The sequence below is a fragment of the Acipenser ruthenus genome, chromosome 32 (genome assembly GCF_902713425.1).
Source record: "Acipenser ruthenus chromosome 32, fAciRut3.2 maternal haplotype, whole genome shotgun sequence".
Classification (NCBI taxonomy): domain Eukaryota; kingdom Metazoa; phylum Chordata; class Actinopteri; order Acipenseriformes; family Acipenseridae; genus Acipenser; species Acipenser ruthenus.
Window position 1 is genome coordinate 4,578,983 of NC_081220.1, and position 13,637 is coordinate 4,592,619.

Sequence of the window (13,637 nt, forward strand, 5' to 3'; positions counted from 1 at the left end):
GCGTGCTGGGGATGTGCCAGGGACCATTTTGCAAGCGGCTGGGACCCTGCGCGAGGTCGCTGGGCCCAGTGTGTGCGCTGGGGAGGTACCAGGGACCATTTGGCGAGCCGCTGGGACCCTACGCTAGGTCGCTGGGCCCTGTGTGCGTGCTGGAGACTTGCCAGGGACAATGTCGCGTGCCGCTTGGACCCCGCATGGGGTCTTTGGGCTTAGTGCGTGCGCTGGGGAGGTACCAGGGACCATTTGCCAAACCGCTTGGACCCGCGCGGGATCGCTGGGCCATGTGCGCTCACTGGTGTTGGGGCCAGAGACCATTTGGCGAGCAGCTGGGACCCTGCGCGAGGTCGCGGCCCCATGCACGGGCTGGGGAGGTGCCAGGGACCTTTTTGGGATCCGCTGGGACTCCACGCCTGGTCGCTGGTCTTGAGTGCGCACTGGGGATGTGCCCCAGACTATTTACAAGCTGCTGGGACCCTGCGTGCGGTTGCTGGGGCCCGTGCACGTGCTGGGGAGGTGCCAGGGACCATTTGGCGAGCCGTCCGGACCCCGTGCGGGGTCTCTGGGGCCCGTGTTCTCGCTGGGAGGTGCCAGTGACCATTTGGCGAGCCGCTGGGACCCCGCGCGGGGTTGCAGGGCCCCTTGCGTGTTCTGCATAGGTGCCAGGGACCGTTTGGTGTGCCGCTCGGATCCAGCGCTGGGTCTCTGGGGCCCATGCGTGCGCTGGGGGAGGGGCCAGGGACCATTTGGGGAGCTGCCAGTACCCTAGGCGAAGTCGCTGGGCCCCATGCGCGTGCTGCGTAGATGCCAGTGACCATTCAGTGTGCTGCCCTGATCCAGCGTGTGCTGGGGAAGTGCCAGGGATTGTTTGGCGAGTCGCTGGGACCCCACACGAAGTCACTGCAGCTCGTGTGCGTGCTACGGAGACGCCAGGGACCGTTTTACGAGCCGCTGTGGAATGTGTGCGCACTAGGGAGGTGCCAGGGACCATTTGGCTATTTGCTAAGACCCCGCGCGGGGTCGCTGGGCCTGGTGTGTGTGCTGGGGACGTGCCAGGGACCATTTGACGACCCGCTGGGACTCCACACCTGGTCACTGGTGCCCGTGCGCACGCTGGGGAGGTGCCAGGGACCATTTGTCGAGCCGCAGGGTTGCTGGGCCCTGTGCGTGCACTGCAGAGGTGCCTGGGACCGTTTGGAGAGCCGCTGTGACTCCATGTGGGGTCGCTGGGCACTGTGTGCGTGCTGGGAGGTGCCAGGAACCGTTTGGCGTGCCGCTGGGACCCCGCTCGGGGTCGTTGGGCCCCGTGCTCGCACAGGGAAGGGGCCAGGGACCATTTGGTGAGCTGCTGGGAGCCCGCGCAGGGTCGCTGGGCCCCGTGCACACACTGGGTAGTAGCCAGGGACCATTTGGCGATCTGCTGGGACCCCGCGCGGGGTCGCTGGTCTTGAGTGCGTGCTGGGGATGTGCCCCAGACTATTTACGAGCTGCTGGGACCCTGCGTGTTGTTGCTGGGCCCAATGCGTGCGCTGGGGAGGGGCCAGGGATCATTTGGCGAGCCGCTCAGACCCTGCGCGGGGTCTGTGGGGCCCATGCGCGCGCTGGGGAGGTTGCCAGGGTCCATTTGGCTAGCCGCTGGGATCCCGCGAGTGGACGTACCCCGGGCGAAGTCGCTGGGCCCCATGCGCGTGCTGCGTAGATGCCAGTGACCATTCAGTGTGCCGCCCTGATCCAGTGCGTGGTCGCTGAGGGCGTGCTGGGAAAGTGCCAGGGATCGTTTGGCGAGCCGCTGGGAGCCTGCGCGGGGTCGCTGGGGCCCGTTCGCGCGCTGGTGAGGCGCCAGGGACCATTTGGCGAGCAGCTGGGAACCCGTGCCGGTCGGTGGGGCCAGTGCGCTTGCTGGGGAGGTGCCAGGGTCGGTTTGCCGAGTCGTTGGGACCGCACGTGAATTCGCTGCGGCACGTGCGCATGCTGCGGATCCGCCACGGGCCATTTGGCAAGCCGCCTGGACCCTGCTCGGGGTCTCTGGGGCCCGTGCTCGCGCTGGGGAGTCGCCAGGGACCATTTGGCGAGCAGCTGGGAACCCGTGTAGGTCGCTGGGGCCCGTACGCTTGCTGGGGAGGCGTCAGGGTCAGTTTTGCGAGCCGTTGGGACACCGCTTGGGGTCGCTGGGGAACGTACGTGTGCTGGGGAGGTGCCAGGGACCATTTTGCCAGCAGCTGGGACCCCGCGTGGACTCGCTGGGCACCGTGCGCGTGCTGGGGTGGTGCCAGGGAGAGTTTGGCGAGCCGCTGGGACCGAGCCCGGGGTTGCTGGGGCCCGTGCACGTGCTGGGTAGGTGACAGTGACCGTTTGCAGAGCCAGTGAGACCCCGCACGGAAATCGTTGGCCCTTTGTGCGCTCTGGGGAGGGGCCAGGGACCATTTGGCGGGCCGCTAGGACACTCGTCGGGGTCGGTGGGCCCTGTGCGCCCGCTGGGGAGGGGCCAGGGACCATTTGGTGAGCCCCTGGGACCCCAAGTGGGGTCGGTGAGCCCCGTAATTGTGCTGGGGAGGTGACAGGGACCGTTTGGTGTGCCGCTGGGACACCAAGTGGGGTCGGTGGGCCCAGTGCGCGTGCTGGGGAGGTGTCAGGGATCATTTGGCGAAATGCTGGGGCGCCGCGCAGGCTCATTGAGGCCCGTGCTCGCGCTGGGGACGTGCCAGGGACCATTAGGTAAGCCGCTGGGACCCCACACAGGGTCTATGCGGTACGTGCTTGCGCTGGGGACGTGCCAGGGACCATTTGTGAGCCTCTGGGAGTACGCGCTGACCATTTTTCACGCCACTGGGAACACTTGTGTGGTCGCGGTGCTCAGTGCGTGCGCTGAGGAGGTGCCAGGGACCATTTGGCACATCCCGCACATGGTCACTGGGCCCCTTGTGCGCTCTAGACAGGAGCCAGGGACCATTTTGCAAGCAGCTGGGACCCCGCAAGAAGTCGCTGGGACCCGTGCGCGCACTGGGGATATGCGAATGACCATTTGTGATCCTCTGGGACCCCGTGCATCGTTGCTGGGCCCTGTGCGTGCACTGGGGATGTGCCAGGGTCCATTTGGCGAGCTGCTTTGACCCCGCATGAAGTCACTGGGCTCCGTGCGCGCTAGGGAGGTGCCAGGGATCATTTGGCAAGCCGCTGGGACCCAGCGCGAAGTCGCTGGGCCCCGTGCGAGCGCTGGGGAGGGACCAGGGACCAATTGCGAGCCACTGGGACTCCACGCCTGGTATCTGGGGCCCGTGTGCGCGTGCTGGTGAGGCGCCAGGGACTATTTGACGAGCAACTGGGACCCCGTGAGGGGTCGTTGGGGCCCGAATGCGCACTGATGAGGTACCAGGGATTATTTGGCGAGCCGCTGGGAACCCGCACGGGGTCGCTGGGCCTCGTGCGCACGCTGGGGAGGTGCCAGGGACCATTTGGCGAGCCGCTGAGACCCCGTCTGACGTTGCTGGGGCTCGTGCGCGCACTGGTGAAGTGCCAGGGACCATTTGGCGAGCAGCTGAGACCCCGTGCTGGGTCACTGGGCCCCGTGCTTGCGCTGGGGAGGTGCCAGGGACCATTTTGGTAGTCGCTGGGACCCCACGTGAGCGTGCGCTGGGGATGGGCCAGGGACCCTTTGACGAGCTGCTGGGACACCGTGCGAAGTCGCTGGGCCCTGTGCGTGCGCTGGGGAGGGGCCAGGGACCATTTTGGTAGTCGCTGGGACCCCACGTGGGGTCGCTGGGCACAGAGCATGCGCTGGGGATGGGCCAGGGACCCTTTGACGAGCTGCTGGGACACCGTGCGAAGTCGCTGGGCCCTGTGCGTGCGCTGGGGAGGGGCCAGGGACCATTTTGGTAATCGCTGGGACCCCAAGTGGGGGTCGCTGGGCCACGTGCGCTCGCTGTTTAGGGGCCAGGGACCATTTGGCGAGTCGTTGGGACCCAGCGTGAAGTCGCTTGGGCCTGTGCGCGTGCTTGGGATGTGCCAGGGACCATTTGGCGAGACTCTGGGACCCTGCGCGCGGTCGATGGGGCACGTGCACGCGTTGGGGAGGGGCCAGGGACCATTTGGCGATCCTCTGGGACCCCGCGCAAAGTCGCTAGTGCCCGTGCGCGCTCTGGGGATGTGCCAAGGAGTATTTCCGAGCCACTGGAACCCCAGGCGAAGTCACTGGGGTCTGTGTGCGCGCTGGGGAGGTGCCAGGGACCATTTGGCGAGCTGCTGGGACCCCGCGCAGCTTCACTGGGGCCGATGTGCATGCTGGAGAGGTGACAGGGATGGTTTGGCGAGCCTCTGAGACCCTGCGCAGGGTCTCTGGGGCCCGTGCGTGCGCTGGGGAGGTGCTATGGACCATTTGGCGTGCCGCTCGGACCCCGCTCAGGGTCTCTGGGGCCCCTGCGCGCGCTGGGGATGTGACAGGGACCATTTAAATCAAGGGAAGTAATGTTAAAACTTTACAATGCATTAGTAAGACCTCACCTAGAATATTGTGTTCAGTTCTGATCACCTCGTTACAAAAAGGATATTGCTGCTCTAGAAAGAGTGCAAAGAAGAGAAGAGCAACCAGAATTATCCCGGGTTTAAAAGGCATGTCGTATGCAGACAGGCTAAAATAATTGAATCTATTCAGTCTTGAACAAAGAAGACTACACGACGATCTGATTCAAACATTCAAAATCCTAAAAGGTATAGACAATGTCAACCCGGGGGACTTCTTTGACTTGAAAAAAGAAACAAGGACCAGGGGTCACAAATGGAGATTAGATAAAGGGGCATTCAGAACAGAAAATAGGAGGCACTTTTTTACACAGAAAATTGTGAGGGTCTTGAACCAACTCCCCAGTAATGTTGTTGAAGCTGACACCCTGGGATCATTCAAGAAGCTGCTTGATGAGATTCTGGGATCAATAAGCTACTAACAACCAAACGAGCAAGATGGGCTGAATGGCCTCCTCTCGTTTGTAAACTTTCTTATGTTCTTATGTTCTTATTTGCAAGTTGCTGGGATCCTGAGCGAGATCGCTGGGGAAAGTGCGCGTGCTGCTGAGGCGCCAGGGACTATTTGGCGAGTTGCCCGGTCCTCGCGCGAGATCACTGGGCACCGTGCATGCGCTGGGGAGGTGCCAGGGGGCATTTGGGGAGCTGCTCGGACATTGCGCAGGGTCTCTGGGCCCCGTGCGCATGCTGGGGAGGTGCCAGGGACCTTTGGTGTGCTGCTGTTACCCTGCGTGGGGTTGCTAGGCACAGCGTGCATGCTGGGGAGGTGCCAGGGACCATTTGCGAGCCGCTACGACCCTACGCACAGACGCTGGGGTCTGTCCGCATCCTGGGGAGGTGCCAGGGACCATTTGGCGAGCTGCTGGGACCCCGCGCAGCGTCACTGGGGCCGGTGTGCATGCTGGGGAGGTGACAGGGATGGTTTGGCGAGCCTCTGAGACCCCGCTCAGGGTCTCTGGGCCCGTGCGCGCGCTGGGGATGTGACAGGGAACATTTGCGAGTTGCTGGGACCCTGAGCGAGGTCGCTGGGGTAAGTGCGCGTGCTGCTGAGGCGCCAGGGACTATTTGGCGAGTTGCCCGGACCTCGCGCGAGGTCACTGGGGACCGTGCGCGTGCTGGGGAGGTGTCAGGGACCATTTGGCGAGCTGCTGGGACCCCGTGCGAAGTCGCTTGGGCCTGTGCGCACTCTGGGGATGTGCCGAGGACCAATTGTCGAGCCTCTGGGACCCTGCGCGTGATCACTGGGACCCGTGCACGTCCTGGGGAGGAACTAGGTACCATTTGGCGAGCCGCTGGGACCCCACACGATGTCGCTGGGGCCCGTGCCAAGGATTATTTTAGCGAGACGCTAGGACCCCTCCATGGGTCGCTGAGCCCCATGTGCGTGCTTGAGAGGTGACAGGGACCATTTGGCTAGTCGCTGGGACCCCACGTGGGGTCAATGGGACCTGTACGCACGCTGGGGAGTGGTCAGGGACCATTTGCGAGCCGCTGGGACCCCACGTGGGATCAATGGGACCCGTGCGCACGCTGGGTAGGAGCCAGGGACCATTTGGGGAGCCGCTGGGACCCCGCGCGGGGTCGATGGGCCCCATGCGCGCGCTGGGGATGTGCCACGGGCCATTTGCCGAGCCGCTGGAACACCATGCTAAGTCGCTGGGATCCGTGCGCGCGCTGGGGAGGGGCCAGAGACCATTTGCGAGCTACTGGGACCCTGCACGTGGTCGGTGGGGCCTGAGCGGGCACTGTGGAGGCACGAGGGACTATTTGGCGAGCCTCTGGGACCCTGCGCGAGGTCACTGGGCCCCGTGTAGGCGCTGGGGAGGTGCCAGGGGCCATTTGGGGAGCCTCTGGGACTCCACGCCTGGTAGATGGGGCCAGTGTGCACGCTGTGGAGGTGCCAGGGGCCATTTGGTGAGCCGCTGGGACTCCACGCCTAGTAGCTGGGGACCGTGTGCATGCGGGGGAGGTGCCAGGGACCATTTGGCAAACCGCTAGGACACCGCGCAAAGTTGCTGGGGCCCGTGCATGCACTGGGGATGTGCCAGGGAACGTTTGGAGAGCTGCTGGGACCCCGCACGAAATTAATGGGGACTGTGCGCGCGCTGGGGATGAGCACGTCTGTATATACAGTGTATGTGGTTTTATACGGCACTGTATATATGCCTACAATACATCTTGCATTGAGAAAACCACTGGAATCGGAATAAAGGAAATTATTATGTAATACAGTTCACGTGCAGGATGGTTTTGGTAAGTAGCATTTTCAAAACCATATCATTATGTGCAGTATTAAAATAAGTTAAAAACCTAACAAATCCACAAAACCAAAGAAATACATAGTGTATATTTGACATTTTGTTTGTAGTGTTCTGTGTAACACGGGCCATCGTTTAACCTGAAGAGATATATCATATTATCAACAACACCAACGTGTGTTGTAAAAATAAAGCAACAACTGTTTTGAAAACTGTCCAAAATATTTACTTGGTGGCTAAGAATGAAATGCAATTTTTTATATGGAAATTGTCCAAATAAAAGGGGAAGTTGCAAGACAACGGCACTTAAATACTACCACTATTAAACTGTATCTGTTGGTAATATGTTTCTTCTAGCAGTTTTCAAACTGGGGTACACGTACCCCTGGGGGTACTAGAGAAAAATTCTGAAATGGCAGACAACGCATTTTATTTAGTACGTGCCAATCTTTTGCAAACTTTTGTCATGTAATCAACGTTTAATCTCTAACACCAGACTGACGCGCTGTGACAGAGCGTTCAGTGCACACACGGCTAATTTACATATTAAATATGTACATTTTAAATAAGCCCTGTTGTTAAAATGTAATATAAACAGTTGGGCGGTTACTGCAGTCTGTTTGGGATACAAAAAAAGACATTTAAAAAAAACGCCTAGTCTTTAACTCATTTTATTTCCTGTGTGCGTTCATGCCGGCAAGTCCATATTTATTTGTTTCAATGACCCGATTAAAGTTTATTGTAACTGAAGTACTATTGGTTCATTTCAAAATACAGAATGTATGGCCAGTCAGAAACCGCAGTATTGCCATGCGGTCTAGTTTGACATGCCGTTACGTCTGGTGTGAGAGTAGTTTTTACGTCTGGTGTGAGTTTTTAGCTTTCAATTCAGTGAAAAAATGTGGATTGTTTGCTCAATACTAGTACATTACTAGCAAAGGGCGATCAAGACGAAATATCATCAAAGATTAAAAACGCCAAAAATGTCTTGCGACTGAAGCTCTCTCCAATTTCCCTGCCATCATCAATGATTTGTGTGGTAACAAGCAGGGACATCCATCACACTGATACTAGGTAAGCGTTTTATTATTGTTTTTAATTAGCATCAGTACTGTACGTTTTAGTCACCAATAATTTAAAAATGCCAGTAATATGTTTTCGTATTGAGGTCAGCTGTAGAGATGCGTGGATAGTGAACTTTTCTTTGCTGCCTTTTCTATAACTTTATCATCAATATAAATACTGGGCCCTGTGTTCGCACTGGGTAGGTCTTCGGGACCATTTGGCGAGCAGCTGGGATCCCGCACAAGGTCGCTGGGTCCAGTGCATGCGCTGGGTAGGTGCAAGAGACCTTTTGGCGAGCTGCTATGACCCCACACAGGATCGCTGGTGCCCGTGAGCGTGCTGGGGAGGTGCCAGGGACCATTTGGCGAGCAGATGGGACTCCGCGCAGGGTCGCTGGTGCTCGAGTGAATGCTGGGGAGGTGCCAGGGACCATTTGGTGAGCCGCTGGGACTCCGCGCAGGGTCGCTGGTGCCCATGCGCGTGCTGCGGAGGTGCCAGGGACCATTTGGCGAGCAGATGGGATCCCGCTTTGGGTCGCTAGGTCCAGTGCGCACTGGGGAGGTGCCAGGGACAGATTGGCGAGCTGCTTGGACCCTGCGCATGGTCACTCAGGCCTGTGCACATGCTGGGGAGGTGCCAGAGATCATTTGGCAAGCTGCTGGGAACCCTGCACTGGGTCCCTGGGCCACGTATGTGCGCTGGGGAGGTGCCAGGGACAGTTTGGAAAGCCGCTTGGACCGTGCCCGAAGTCTCTGGAGCCCGTGTGCACACTGTGGCTGTGCCAGGGACAATTTGCGAGCCACTTGGACCCCGCGCGTGGTCACTGGGGCCCGCTGGGGAGGTTCCAGTGACCATTTGGCGAACCGTTAGGACCCTGCGCGAGGTCGCTGGGTCCAGTGCGCGCGCTGGGGATGTGCCAGGGACAGTTTGCAAGCCGCTGGGACCCTGTGTGTGGTTGCTAGTGTCCGCAAGTGTGCTGGGGAGGTGCTAGGGAACCCGCACAGGGTCGCTGGGGCCCGTGTGCGTGCTGGGGAGGTGCCAGGGAGCATTTGGCGAGCAGCTGGGACCACTTTCGGGGTTGCTGGGGCCCATGCACGCACTGGGGAGGCGCCAGAGACGGTGTGTCGAGCCGTTGGGACCCTGCGTGGTGTCGCTGGGGCCCGTGCGTCCGCTGGGGAGGTGTCAGGGACCATTTGGCGAGCTGCTGGAGACCCACACGGGGTCGCTGGGGCCCGCTCGAGTGGTCAGAAGGTGGCAGGTATCATTTGACGAGCTGCTGGGACCCCCTACGGGGTCACTGGGGCCCGTGCATGTGGTGGGAAAGTGGTAGGCATCGTTTGGCAAGCTGCTGGGTCCCTGCACGGGGTCGATGGGGCATGTGCGCATGGTTGCAAGGTGGTAGGTATCGTTTGGCGAGCTACTGGGACCCCACTCGGGGTCGCTGGGGCCCGTGTGAACAGTCAGAAGGTGGCAGGTATCATTTGTCAAACTGCTGGAACCCCGCATGGGGTCGCAGGGGCCCATGCTCATGGTGGGAAGGTGGAAAAAATGTTTTGGCGAACTGTTGGCACCCGGACAGTGTCACTGTGGCCCATGCATGTGGTGGGAAGGTGGCAGGTATCCTTTGCCGAGCTGCTGGGACCCTACATGGGGTCTCTGGGGCCCGTGCACATGGTGGGAAAGTGGCAGGTATGGCTTGGCGAGCTGCTGGGAACCTGCACGGGGTCGCTTGGGTTCGTGCATGTGGTGGGAAGGTGAAAGGTATCGTTTGGTGGCAGAAGTGTTAAAGGGACTAGGAGCTCTTAAAATAAACAAATCCCCTGGGCCGGATGAGATCCTCCCAATAGTACTCAAAGAAATGAAAGAAGTTATTTACAAACCGCTAACCAAGATCATGAACAGTCTCTTGACACAGGGGTTGTACCGACAGACTGGAAAATAGCAAACGTAATACCGATCCACAAAAAGGGAGACAAAACCGAACCAGGTAACTACAGACCAATAAGCCTGACTTCTATAATATGTAAAATTACCTATATGGTAACAATATCCTGGGAGACAGTCAGCATGGTTTTAGGAAAGGGAGATCGTGTCTAACTAACCTGCTTGACTTTTTTGAGGATGCAACATCGACAGTGGATAATTGCAAAGCACACGACATGGTTTATTTAGATTTCTAGAAAGCTTTTGACAAAGTCCCACATAAAAGATTAATTCTCAAACTGAACGCAGTAGGGATTCAACGAAATGCATGCACATGGATTAGGGAGTGGTTAACATGTAGAAAAATGAAAGTACTGATTAGAGGAGAAACCTTAAAATGGAGCGAGGTAACCAGTGGTGTACCACAGGGATCAGTATTAGGTCCTCTGCTATTCCTAATCTACATTAATGATTTAGATTCTAGTATAGTAAGCAAACTTGTTAAATTTGCAGACGACACAAAAATAGGAGGAGTGGCAAACACTGTTGCAACAGCAAAGGTCATTCAAAATGATCTAGACAGCATTCAGAACTGGGCAGACACATGGCAAATGACATTTAATAGAGAAAAGTGTAAAGTACTGCATGCAGGCAATAAAAATGTGCATTATAAATATCAAATGGGATATACTGAAATTGAAGAAGGGAACTATGAAAAAGACCTAGGAGTTTATGTTGACTCAGAAATGTCTTCATCTAGACAATGTGGGGAAGCTATAAAAAAGGCCAACAAGGTGCTCGGATATATTGTGAGAAGTGTTGAATTTAAATCAAGGGAAGTAATGTTAAAACTTTACAATGCATTAGTAAGACCTCACCTAGAATACTGTGTTCAGTTCTGGTCACCTCGTCACAGAGAAGAGCAACCAGAATTATCCCGGGTTTAAAAGGAATTTAATCTATTCAGTCTTGAACAAAGAAGACTATGCGGCGATCTGATTCAAACATTCAAAATCCTAAAAGGGAATGTCGACCCAGGGGACTTTTTTGACCTGAAAAAAGAAACAAGGACCAGGGGTCACAAATGGAGATTAGATAAAGGGGCATTCATTCATTCCCTGCGCTGTGTGGAGAGGTATCTGTGCCTGCGAGTGATAGGGATTCATTCCCTGCGCTGTGTGGAGAGGTATCTGTGCCAGCTTAAAGCTGCATTGGCTCATGGGGCGCTGCTGCTCCTAAAGGAGTGTTTCCAGGAACACCCCCTCCCTGACATAACGACCCCCTTCCCAAGCCTGCATGTGTCCCCCACTTTCAAAGAAGCTGATGCCCCCCCAGGGCCTCTACTGAAATCTGATGAACTGAGTTGGAAGCTTCTAGCCAATATGGAGGGCAAAGCTCTGTACAAAGTTTGTGTGCAGGTATAGCATCAGACCCAGCTTGCAGCACTTCCTGACACGCCCTGGAGAGCTAGACTTGGGGAAGGGGAGGATGTAGCACCTGCCTGGAACAGCCTGTATAACCCCCCCCCCCCCCCCCCTTCAATAAGAGCTGGCGATCTGCAGTGGAGGGTTTTACACACTAGCATTGCTGTTAATTATTTTATTAGTGTTCTTAACCCTGCCGTAGCTGATTCCTGTCCGTTCTGCGCTCAGAGAGAAAACTTGTTTCATTGTTTTAGTACATGCTCCCGTTTATTACCTGTTTTTTAGTTTTTTAGCTCATCTGTTCACTGATCTTAACCTGATTTTTAACACCACAGTTTTTATTTATGGTACAAGGTATAGGAGAAAAACAAAAAACATTGACAACTAGCTAATTTCCTGCTAGGCCAGGCTAAACTGGCTATGAACAAAAGCAGGAAAAATGAAGTGCAGGGGGAGGGGGATGAAAGTGTCAGGACTGTGTTTAACATGCTGGTAAAATGCAGAGTTCAGTTGGATTATAATTACTATAAATTGATGCATGACCTGGAGAGTTTTGAGGAGGTGTGGTGTTTTAATGTTTTGCGTGAATTACATGGAGAGCGACTAAGTTTTAATTTCTAAAAAAATTAAAATCTGAAATTGATTTGTGTGTATGGTCAAAGGTTTTTTTTTTGTATAAGGAGGGGTTTGTGTTATTTGATTTATTGTGTGTTTTGTTTAATTATATGAAAATAAAGTAAAATTTAAAAGTCAAAAGTCTCTCTCTCTCTCTCTCTCTCTCTCTCTCTCTCTCTAACTATTGTTTTGAGACAGGAAATAACAAGAAAACAAATATTGCATGGCTGGTTTTTGCACCTTCGATCGAATGTCCATCTGCAACCACCACGCGTTGGTGTTTATCTTCAGTGGAAAATAATAAACCACAAGCACTGAAACCCGAACTAACTGATACTGTGCGCGTCGATACCGTTACACCCCCACCCAACCAACCCACCCACCCACCAACCCACCCACCCTCACTTATAATGCAATTAAAATAATAAAACAAATATCTAACAAACAACGGAAAATTAAAGAATTAATGTATCTGAAACGTTAAAGCGACTTTACGCACACATTTGGAAATAGCACCGTAGACCAAATATAATAATAATAATAATAATAATAATAATAATAATAATAATAATAATAATAATAATAATAATAATAATAAATCTGCAGACACTCATGTATTTCATTGTGGAATCTCGAAGCAGAGTTTGCATTTCATTTTCAGTCTGAAACAGCTCCTTTAAACAAAGCGTTCAGCAGTGAAAGGGGCGCGTTCATTACAGACTGCTCCGGTTCTGTTTTATTTCAAAATACAATACTAATACTAATAGTCTGGTTCGTGTTTAATTGTCACTTCAGCGCGTCGGTGTTGTCAAATTTGCTTCTAGTTTTATAACGATGACATCCCCTCTTGTTTTGAAGCACACAAATCGAACACAAGGTTCTAAAGGCTCGCTAAGTCGCTGCTGCAGCCGGACACCTCGAGTCTTGTGTGCATCTAAAACTGCAAAAATTATATGGAACTGTATGATTTTAAACATACCATAAGCGTTTTCAAAACAGTTTGCATATCATATATAAAATTAACCGAATAGCTCCCTTAGTAAAATAAAAAATACTTATATTTGCAAATTTTGCAATGCGCAATTTCTTTTGGCAAAAAAAGTTGTTTCTCGTATTAAAAGACTGATCAATTCATTGCTCATATTTTTTGTCCCTCAAAATAACCTCGTGTTTTTTTTTTAAATATTCATATTCTCTAAAAAAAAAAAAAAAAAAAAAAAAAAGTTGTGGCCATTTCATAAATTCATAAAAGCAAACAAACGCTAGTCTAGTGTTTCCATGTGGGCAAACGTGTATTTTTAACTCGTGGTCCTGTTGCGGTACAGCAAGTGTATTCAGTTATTCTGTCCGCGGGTGTGTACTATATCTAGATAGAGGCTGTCGAGTGGTTTAATGTACGCCGCTTTCACATGGGTATTCAGTTCAGACGCGTGTTGTAAGTAAAAACCCGCAACGAGCTCTCTCAGCGCGAGATGATTTTCCACTAAACTGCAATCGACAGAAGGGTATTTCTGCACGAAGGCGGCTCTTTTATCAGATATGAATATGTCACGTCAGCATATGCATGCTTCATATCTCGAGCGTGCGTGCATGCAGGGTTAGAATCGATGCGTTTTTGCAGGGGCGGTGGAGTTTGCGCGCTGCTATAAGTTGATAGTTTAAACAATAGTCATTGTTTCAGGACGAATTCTGCTATATATACAACTTGAGTTTCTCACTTTATTAACGGTTTGTCTTGTTTAGAAAAAAAGTTGGCTTTCAAAATCAGGGCATTCGCGTTCAGAGCAAACATTGGACTCCCCTGCCTTCCAATGACGACACAAACAATGTAATAATTACT